Source organism: Condylura cristata, unplaced genomic scaffold (assembly GCF_000260355.1).
Source record: "Condylura cristata isolate star-nosed mole 26May11 unplaced genomic scaffold, ConCri1.0 scaffold00014, whole genome shotgun sequence".
Lineage (NCBI taxonomy): Eukaryota > Metazoa > Chordata > Mammalia > Eulipotyphla > Talpidae > Condylura > Condylura cristata.
Window position 1 is genome coordinate 1,172,285 of NW_004567115.1, and position 11,876 is coordinate 1,184,160.

Consider the following 11,876-nt stretch of genomic DNA (forward strand, 5'->3'; position numbering starts at 1 on the left):
CCCCACTCTGTCTCTGGTGAATCCTCTCACCCTCCGCATCTCTGGCCTGTACCCCAGTTCTATATGAATAAATAAATAAATCTTAAAAAAAAATTTACAGAGAACTTCATTTTGATTTTTAAGTCTCTCTCCCTTAAAAAGTTTCACTTCAGGGCCCTCCCTGGTGGCACAGTGGGTTAAAGCACAGCACTAAGAAACTAAAGCCACTTCATTATGAGTTTGATCCCCGCCACGGAGGTGACTCACATGGCGCAGCAAACATCTCCTGTCCTGCCCGCTGCTCTCCTCAGCAGTGTACTTCATCAGTTGGCCTGTTCTGTTCCCCACTCTATCTGGTGAATTCATTCACTGTCCCTGTACTTCTGGCCTGTACCCCAGCTCTGTATGCACAAATAAATATATCTTTTAAAAAAAAAAGTTTCACTTCAATCTATAGATTCTTTCAAATTCTTCCTTACATAGCTCCTTGTTTATTTTTTTTTGTTTTTTTTCATCTTTTTGCCCCATGCTGATTAATTTGTGGACTACTTTCCAAACCTGGACAAATCAAAAATTGTCCTTAAAGACACAGATAAAATGCCATTAATTTTTTTTTCCTTTTTTTGCTCACAAGTGCCGACAGCGACCATTCTTTCCTTTGAACTTGATGTCATCTCTTGGAATATAAATTAGCATAATTTTCTATGAAGAGATATTTTCTAGGAGTTCAGAACCTGGATTTCATTTTCTGTTCATTCTCTCAAGAGGCATAATGACCAAATAGCTGACATCTAGAACTTTCCTCAAAATAAGGGTTTTCCAAAGAGAAAAAGGAGTATGAACTTGGGCAAGTTATTTAAACTTACATTTTAATTTACTCATTCGAAATTATGGGTAGTGATAACACCTAAATCAATGTGAATGAGGATTAAATGAATTTAACATGCATCACAAGGAGAACCATGCCTCATCTGTAGCAAGTGCTCAAAAAATGTTAGTTCTTTAATAAAAGTTAAAAACCTTAGTAATTCTATAATTCTGTGTTGTCCAAATATGGGTATTATAAAACATTCTTTAATAGGATAAGGATCTATCTTATTTAAAATACTTTACCAAAATTGATATGCCTGCTTTAAATAGTTTTATATGACAAAGATGACAATAAAATAACATTGCTGAAATTATTAATGGGACATGTCAAGAATTGTCTCATTAAGTAAAATCAAGTATTACATGCAATGTGTTTTAATGAGAGTCAATGTCTCGGGTGATTCATTTTAATGTGAATTAATTTCATTTTCTTAAAAAATCAATCATTTTGTTAATGAAGAAAATTTATAGGTGATAAGGATGTGTGAAAATATTCTGTACACTAAAATTAGTCATACTGTGCATTTTTAATCTGTGACTACCACTATTAATCATTGAATAAACACAGCGTGCACTGTCCCAAGAAACTGACATAAGTGTATCAGTTTCTTAAAGGTTTAACACTACAAGGCCACTTTACATAGTAAAAGCTAAGAAATGAAGTATCCTGGAAGAACAAGATGGGTATTTAGAATGCCAAAGAGAATCTATTTTGACCCACATAAAGAAATCATTTGTAGTTCAACTATAGATTTTAGGTTAAAAGTCCTAGAAAAATGGATGATATCTGCAAAATTGTGTTTGAATTTTAACTAATGAGTTGATGAGCCCAGTTTTAGTTAAATTTCATTTTATCTTCAGGATGCAATCCAGTATTTTCTACCACATTTCTTTTTCGACTCAGTTTTGGTGGGTGGTCCCTTTCTTACTGTCAGGTCATTCACACAGTCACGTGGTCCTTCATCCTTGGCAGAGGTCACATCAGACTGACCACATAGTAGAGGTTTCACTGGCAACCAGCCAACTTGTGTGTGCTTCTGCTGACTAGGGGCACACTTCCTCCTTGCTGATTGAGTAGTCTGGTTTCTGGTCAAAGCAAAGTGTCCTCCTTTCTCAGTAAATAGCCCCTTTCTGGTAGAGGGAATCAGAATTGACCTGAATTCCATTAGGTTAGAAACAGATCTTAATGAGTGAAGCTTTCTCTGGTCCATTTAGATTCTTTAAGTTGACTCTGAAGTGAAAATATTTCCTTATATATATTAATTAGCTTTTAAAAAGTAAAGCTTTTGGGGGCCCTCCCTGGTGGCACAGCGGGTTAAAGCACAGCACTAAGAAACTAAAGCCACTTCAGTATGGCTTGATCCCTGCTCTGGAGGTGACCCACATGGTATAGCAGACCTCTCCTGCTTCACCCACTACTCCCCTCAGCATCATAATTTGTCAATTTGCTTGTTCTGCTACCCACTCTGTCTCTGATGAATGCTCTCACCCACCATACCTCTGGCCTGAACCCCAGTTCTGTATGCATAAATAAATAAATCCTTTAAAAAAAGCATTAGCAATTAAATATATTTTATGTTTTGCAAACCAATTGGTTTTTCCTGGTTAAAAAATTGTAAAAGTCAAATTGTTGACATAAAATATTTATAAATACTAATAAAATTTATTCGATTATTTAGGCAAGAGCAGCACATATTATCCTCTCTTGTTTTTGGAAGAAATATAGTTTATAATATTGTATGTGATTTCGGAGCATAGGGTCTCACCCTTCAGATGTATGTTGCCAAAACATACCTGCCACCCAGGAACCTGTGTCCTCCACCATGGCCCACTGTGCCTCCTCCTACTTGGATCTCTCCCTCTGCTCCCTCCTGCTAGCCTCAATTTCAGAGTTATATTTCTAAATTTTGTTATAGTTTGGTTTTGTCTGACAGTTCTTTTATTTCTCTATATTACTCATATATGTGAAGCTCCCTGGTATCCATCTTTCTACATCTGAATTAATCCACTTAGCATTATCCCCTCCAGTTACATCCATATTGTCACAAATGGCAGGAGTTCACCTCTTTTTATCAATGAAATATTAGAGTATACTATTAGTATTATTATCACATTTTAATATATTAAAATATATATGTATATATAATATATAAAACAAATTCTTAATAAATTCATCTATCTCTCATAATTGTTTCCATAAATTGCTATTGTAAATAGTGCAGCAATGAAAAAGGAATGCAGATGTGAAATATTGCAGATCCTTAGGACTGCAATAGCTAGGTCATTTGATAGATCTATTTTCAATATTTTGAGAAATATTCATACTATTTTCATAATGGCTGGACCAAGCTAATCCCCACCAAATGTGATTAAGAGCTATTTCTCTCTCCACATTTTTGCCAACACCTACTTTTTCTGATCTTTTTGATATGGGTCATTCTCATATGACCCATATAAGGTATCTCCCTATAGTTTTGACATGTATGTACTTGATGATAAATTATGATGGGGATTTTTCATCTGACTGTTGGCCATCATCTGACTGTTTTCCTTGGAGAAACATCTCTATCTTTTGACCACTTTTTCTCTTTTAAAAGATTTATTTATTTATGCATACAAGAACTGGGGTGCAGGTCAGAAGTGTGGGGGCAGGGAAGGTGAGAGGATTCACAAGAGGCAGAGTGGGAAGTAGAATAGGCAGATGTACTGAAATACACTGCTGAGGGGAGCAGGGGTAAAAGAGAAGAGGTCTGCTATGCCTTGTGGACTAGCTTCCTGGTTGGCAGATGATCAAACTCATGCTGCAGTAGTTGGTGAAATTTTGATAGCACTGCTTTTAACTCCTACATGAAGCAATACTAAAAAAGTGCTGGGAAGCTTAGTAAATCCAACCCAAAGACTCTGGGCCCATGGATCTGTAGCCCAGAGAGGAGGGCTATCAGAGGTGCCACAGACAGGAGCCATTCCCATACACAGCAGTTTAACTAGAGAAAGCTGTCCCCAAGGCTCCCTACTCCACATAGAAAACCCAGGAACAGATTATTTATGTGTGATATACAGTGCTATCTACTAAATAAAAGGATCTATTTATTAATGCATACATAACTGAGGTACAGGCCAGAAATGCAGGGGCAGTGAGAAACTTCACCAGAGACAGAGTGGGGAGCAGAACAGGCTGACTGATGAAGCACACTGCTTGGAGAGGTCTGCCATGCCATGTGGATCACATCTGGGGCAGGGACTGAACTCATGCTGAAGTGGCTTCTTAGTGTTGTACTTTAACCTGCTGTACCACCAGGGAGGGCCCTGAATCTTTTTAATATTTAAAAAGCAATTTATGTGAAGATTGAAATATACAAGTGGCAACTGAAGTCCTCAGGGAACTACTGTACCATCGAAAGAACAAACTAAACAATAAAATCTAGAAGATATTTCTTACTATCAGATACAGTGTTCAAAATTAGCATGAAAAAATAAATTCAGTACAAGTGGAATACAGAAAAGATGATAAAAAAGCAAAAACAAACAAAAAACAAATGAATGTCCTGAGAAATAAAATAACAAGCACAATATTGAAATTGAAGCTTTGAATGCAAAAATAAAGGAGAGCTAGGATGTTAAAAGATCAGTAGAGGGGATTTAAAAAATTCAGAGAAAGCTATGGAAGTAGAATAGTCCAAAAGAAAGAATGAAACAGTGATCTTGAAGATGATATAATAAACTGATATAATAAAGATGTTCACTCTCACCACTACTAGTCAGTGTATAATTGGAAGTCCCAGCTAGAACAATTAGATAAGAAAAAAATTATAAAAGGAATCCAAATTGGAAAGTTGCAAATGGCATGATTATATTTATATTAAACCCTAAAGACTTTACAAAAAAACTATTAGAAACAATAAATTAACATGGTAAGTTTATAGGCTACAAAGTCAATATACAAACATCTATTGTATTCCTATAGGTAAATACTGAACTAGATGAGAAATAAATCAAAAAAAGTCACATGTACTTTAGCAATAAAAATATTAAGTACCTAGGAATATATCTAACAAAAGTGGATGATCTATTCAACAAAACTACAAGCCATTGCTAAAATAAATAGAACACACAAGGAAATGGAAATTGTTGGGAGTGACCAAAGATTTACTGACAAGGACTGAATTAGGGCGGTAAAAAATTGAGCCTTGTGGGCCCTCCCTGGTGGCGCAGCGGGCCTAAAGCACAGCACTGAGAAGCTAAAGCCACTTCCGCATGAGTTCGATTCCCGCCTGCCCCGGAGGTGACCACATGGCGTGGCAGACCTCTCCTGACCCGCCCGCTGCTCCCCTCAGCAGTGTACTTCGTGGATCTGCTCCCCACTCTGTCTCTGGTGAAGCCTCTCACCGCCCCTGAGCCTCTAGCCTGTACCCCGGTTTTGTATGCACAAATAAATAAATCTTAAAAAAAAAAAATTGAGCCTTGCATCCAAACTTGACAAAGTAGTAATAAACTGATGTTGCATCTGGGATGGGACTAGCTGAAGGTGATAAGGAACTGGGCTTAGCATCAGGGGGCACAGCGATGAGTCACCCCTTTGGAATGTGAACCTAGGATCTATATGAGACCCTTGCCCCCTTATTGTGTTGGCAGTAGCTGCGGACCCCACTCTAGGGGCTCCGTCTCAGCTGTTGTCAGGAGCAATAAACTCTGCTTGCTCAGCCTTTCTGCCTCCCGCCTTTCTTTCTTGCGGCCAGTCACAGAAGTTGGGACAAAACAGAAATATAGTCTATGTTCCTTTGCTCATGGATAGGAAGAAGTAACATAATTAAAACATCCATCTTATCCAAAACAATTTGCAGATTCAATGCAATCCTGATCATAATTCCAATGGACTGCTTCAAAGAAATAAAGAAAGCATTATTGACACTGATATGGAACCATAAAAGACCCTGAAATTTTGACAAAAAGTAAGGGGAATAGAAGTATCACACTTCTACATTAAAGCTATATTACAAGCCCAAAGTAATCAAAGTAATATTACTTTGAATAAAAACTGACGTACAAACTCAGAAATAAACCTATTTTTATATGGATAATTAATGTATGCCAAAGGCACCTAGAATACATAATGGAGAAAGGAAAATCTTCAACAAATGATATTAGGAAAACTGTAATCACATCAAACAAATGAAACTAGCCCACTATCTCATGTCACACACAAAAATTAAGTCAAATGCATTACTTAAAATGAAAACATGAAACCATAAAATACATAGTAGAAAACATTGGAACGCAGATGACAACATTGGCTTCTTTTGTGATGTCTTTGGAAATTGAAGTCCAATAGTAAGGAATTAAAAGCAAAAATAAACAGATGAAATAGCATCTCACTCTGATGGTAACCACACATATTAAAAAACAAACAAACAAACAAAAACAGTCCCCACATTGTCTCTGGTGAAGCCCCCTCTCACCACTCTGCACCTCTGGCTTGTACCCCAGTTCTGTATAAATAAATAAATAAATAAATAAATCTTGAAAAAAAAAAGCAAATTCCACACCTTGGCATTTTTTCAAAGAATGCAGTATCTCTAATCTGAAGGGTTAGATAAACTTTTTTCATTGTAGCACTATTTATACTAGTCAATTTATGTAAAATACCAATATTCTCAACAATAAATTACTGGATTAAGATGTAGTACATGTACACGATGGAATATTATGATGCTATAAAAATAATAAACTCTTTCTATTTGCAATAACATGGATAGAATTGTAGGGGTTATGTTAAGTTTAAAAAAAGGCCAGAAAGTGAAAAACAAATACCATGTGATTTTACTCACAAGACTCAGTTGAGTCGTGTAATATTAGCCACATTTTGCAGAATATAGAGGAACAAAACAAAGGAACTGAGCAAACTAAACTAATACAATAGAAATGTCTGCAGAGTTGTGACCACTAGTAGGAGGGTGGGGAAGGAGGTTGGAACAAAGTGGGGAGGGTTTCTTATAGTATATAATAAATGGATATGGGTGGATATACCAGGGTGACCTGGTATAGGTGGGTTGTGATAATATACCACTGAAAATTATGAACATCTCTGAATAGTATACAATGATATAAGTTAATTTTACCTCAGATAAATTAAAATGTAAAAATAAAATAAAACCCCCTTTGGTTGAGAACTATTTCCTTCCCTGGTGGCTTAGCAGATTAAAGCTAAAACCACTTCAGCTTGAGTTTGATCCCCACCCGCGAGGTGATCCACATGGTGAGGCAGATCTCTCCTGACCCGTCCGCTACTCCACTCAGCAGCGTAATTCGTCAGTCGGCCTGTTCTGCTCCTCACTCTGTCTATGGTGAATCTTCTGATGGCCTGTACCCCAGTTCTTCATGCATAAATAAATAAATCTTTTTTTTTTAAAGATTTATTTATTTGTGCATACAGAACTGGGGTACAGGCCAGAGGCTCAGGGGCGGTGAGAGGCTTCACCAGAGACAGAGTGGGGAGCAGATCCACGAAGTACACTGCTGAGGGGAGCAGCGGGTGGGTCAGGAGAGGTCTGCCACACCATGTGGTCACCTCCGGGGCAGGCGGGAATCGAACTCATGCGGAAGCGGCTTTAGATTCTCAGTGCTGTGGTTTAACCCGCTGCGCCACCAGGGAGGGCCATAAATCTTTTTTTAAAAAAGTTTCTTTATCAGTGTAGTTGGTAGTATGTGGAACATGGAGTACATCAGTTAACATTTGAGCTGAAAACTAACTCTTGATAGATGAGTACAGAACTGAAAATCCAAGGAGAAATGGGTGGGGGAAAAGAACAAAAAGGGAAGTGAATAATAGTCTATGGTGTGAAACAAGGTAAGTTGGTGTTGGTACACTATGGTAGAATTCGATGAGTGTACTTCAATATTACCTCAATTAAAATATTCTAATAAAAATAATAAAGTTTACATGGAACAAAAGACTAAATTATGATGATCCTTAAGGGAAAGTTAACACTTAGAGAGATATTTTTTTGTTTGTTTGATTTATAAGTTAGACGATTTGGCTACTTTAAATTTTTTTTTTTTTAAGTAAAGGAAGCAAAGTGAGGTGGTAGGCTTAGGAGAGGACTGTTCATTGACAGAACAAGATCCGTGGAAGGTCTGAAGGCATGCGGTGTAGGGCATGAGGGGAAGACTACCTTACTGTTGCAGTTTGGACTAAGCTATCAATTCAAAATAGTCCCTATTTTGAAAGTGGTATCTAAAATGGTTTACTAGATGTCTAAAGGGAATTTTATTAATCCTTAAAATAATCCTAACAGTTGAGTCTTGTAAGAGTAGCCACATTTTACAGATGAAGAATCTGGGGATCAAGAGTTAAATGGATCCAAAGACATGATACTAAGAGATGGCAGAATAAAACCTAGACACAAATTCTTATTCCAATTCCCTTTTCACTGTATTCTTTCTTTTTTTTTTTTTTTACTTCTTCCTAAGTTTGCAACATGCAAGAAAGTTTTGTGGTGATATTTTAAAAAATTTGAAGAGATTATTAGTCTATTTACTCATATTTAGTGTCCTTTGGTTTAAACTTATATTAAATGGGGTCGTATCCTTTCAATGTCTATTCTGGAAATACGAAGTAAATATATTTAGATTTCTTTCATAATTAAGATTTATTTTTGGCTTTTTGTTGTTAAGAACTCTTTGATAATTCAAATTATGGCCCTTAGCTACATAGCCTTACTTAAGTTATTCCTATACATAACCATAAAGATCTGCTCTAATGATATTTGAAAGATGATTGATTTGGTATGGCTATCGTTCAGTTTTTTCTTGAGACTGTACAGTCAGTTAGCAGGTAGATGCATTACTTCTGAGGGTGAAAAAAAACTTGCCCCTATCTTAGGTGTGTCTATAAGTAGTTGAAAATAATTGTGATAGCTTATTTTAATTCATTCCAAAAAATTTAATAATGACATCTAAAGTTCCCTATTTTCTGCTTTCAAAATAATTAAGGAATATTACATAACTTATAACCTAAAAATAGTGGAGGATCACAGACAGTGATGCTTAAAAACTAAACTGCACATATAATTTGAAATTGACCAGGGCCTGCATCTTTTCAGAAAAGTATGGAGATAATGCTACTTAAAAAGAAGAGTTTCTGGGTCCTCCCTGGTGACACAAAAGGTTAACACACAGAACTGAAAGCTAGCCACAGCAGCTTCATTGCAAGTTGGATCCCTGGCCCTGGAGGTGACCCACATGGTGCAGTAAACCTCTCCTGTCTCACCCACTGCTCCCCTCAGCAATGTACTTTGTTGATCTGCCTCCCTACTCTGTCTCTGGTGAAGCCTCTCACTGCCCCTGAACCTCTGGCCTGTACCCTAGTTCTGTATGCATAAATAAATAAATAAATAATTTTTTTAAAAAAAGAATGCATTTAAAAATAAAAAATGGAGTTTCCTTTAGGCAATTTATTCCTTCTCCCAGTGCAACAAGTCCTAACCCTTTTGAATCTATGAGACCGTAATAATAAGGATTGAGTGAATGTTATTTAAAAAGAAATTGTATCAAAAATAAAAATGTAGTTAGTGCAAATGTAAACATTACATAGCATGAGGAAAATATGTTGGTAAAAGAAAATAGAGAAAGAAAGTGTTAGTATGATTTCAGAACTTTTATATTTAAAAATAGAAAAAAAAATAAAAGAAAACTGGTCAAAAGTTTAAAAAAACTCAGCTCCCCTTATTATTTAAATATTTCATATAACATATGCTAGATGACATCTCCAGCATGACTGTATGTAAAAGAAAAACAGAGCCTAAAATTCGAGGAGCCATAATATAATGTTATATGTCAAGACCAGATTGCTCTTTGATTAAATCATTTCACAGCTCTAATTAGGAATCTATTTTAAGTTACAATTAATCCCAATAGGTCTTTCCTCTGTTTCACTACATTTGCTTTCACTTTACTTTTCTGCCCTGTTCCTGGGGACAGCCCTCCTAGCATCAACCTTGACCTTTACTCTGAAAAAGTTCCTGAATCCAAAGTCACCCAGAACTCAATTTCATATATTTGTGGCACACAATATTTTCATTATTATTTATTGATGTTTCCATACTGTAACCATTCTCTTTTGAGATCACTTTTGTGGTTATATTTCTATGCTGTATTTCCTTCCAAAAACAGATGTTTGTACATGAATTCTGGGACAAATTGGCCTCACCAAAGAGCTATACCTAGGATGTCTTTTCTAAAGATGTTGCAGAAACATAATGTTTTGAATTTGTCCTTTCAATTTATTATCTCCGGTGAGTTCTATAATTAAAGATTATAAATCAAAGGAAATTGTTCCAAAGCACAAATTCCTGGAAATGAATTACTTGTCTAATTATCAAGAAGGTGACTCATTGTAAAACTCAAAAATTTCAAGTACAGAAACTCAGGTAATGATTAAAAAAATTTCATTGTGAAATGTTGTATACATATAGAAAAAAATAAAATGTACTATATAATATAGTAAATAATTATAAAGCAAATACTCATGTAAGCACCATCTCCAAAAATTCATAAATTGAAAGCTTACCCCAGTATGACTGGATTTGTAGACATGACCTGTGGGTATGTAGAAGGTTAAGTCAAGTCTTAGGGTCTTCAGCATATAGAACTGTTATCCTTATAAGAAGAGGAAACACACAAGCTCTTTCCAAACCATAGCACACCAGGGGAAGACCATATGGGGACACAATGAGATGGATGACCTCCAATGACAGGAAGACAGGCCTCAATCAATCCTGATGGCACCTTGATTTTCCAGAACTGTCAGAAAACAAATGTCTGCTGAATAAGTATGAGGAATTTTGTTATGGCAGCCTAGGAGACAAATACACCATCCAAGTCAAACAATAGAACATAATTACAATGTCAGAACCTATACCTCTATCAACTAAAAAAATTTATCTGAATTTTTGATATTTTCCATCTGCAGATTGAATTTTTTCCTATTTAAATTATATATTACACAAAGTCAAGTTTCTGAAGGGTATAGATCAGATTTGATTAACTTGATCAGAGGGACTATTATAATAACAAAATTCAAGTCTGCATTATTTTAGTGTGTAACTTCATACTTGTGTTATTCACTGCAAAAGATATGATCATATCTTTTTGCCAAGAAAAAGCTTATGGAATAGGACCATAGGCTTTAACTTAACCATCTTGTAGAGCTTCACAACTACCTCTTTCTTAGAGAGTACAATTAAATGCTTTTTCTTTTCATATCTGTGTCCTTAGTGAACTCCAAAAAGCACACTGCTTACTTATGTCTTAAATGTAAAGGGCACTTAGATATAATGTTATACTAAATAATCTCTAATGCAACACTGGAGCTTCCAAAGCCATTCTCAATCTTTCTGTATCTGGCTCTAGCCGTTGGGAGATTGATGACTGTTGAGGGCATCACATGGTTTCTGATTGGGTTTAGCCAGTGAAAGAATGGTTGGGTTTCTGGTTCTGGAATCTTGTTGGTGTGGCCTGGTTTTCTGAGGGTAGAATCTTTTCTTCCTGGAACCTGAGTGATACTTGGATTTTGAATTTCGACAAACTAGAAATTGCAAGTGTTTCCTTGAACATATGAATACTCAAATTTTCTGAATAGTTATTTTATTTTAGGTTTAAGTATGGAAAAGTGCTGCTAAAAATAAAAACACTGATCCAAGTATGAAAGAGCTATTCAATATTGATTAATTGAATATTAGATGATATGCATGAAAGTCAATTGAAATATGTACCATTTTAATTAACCTAGGATTATAGATGCTAGATGCATTTTCTATAAGTTGGTGACTAGTTAAATTTATGATTTTCTTATTATTTCTGCTTACCTTACTTTCATAAGTGTGCTCAACATATTTTCTATAAAACCAATGAAACAATTTTTCTTCATTTTTACCTATTTTTGTTGTGGTCTCCCTAGAAAGCACATTATATATATATATATATATATATATATATATATATATATATATATATATATATATATATATATA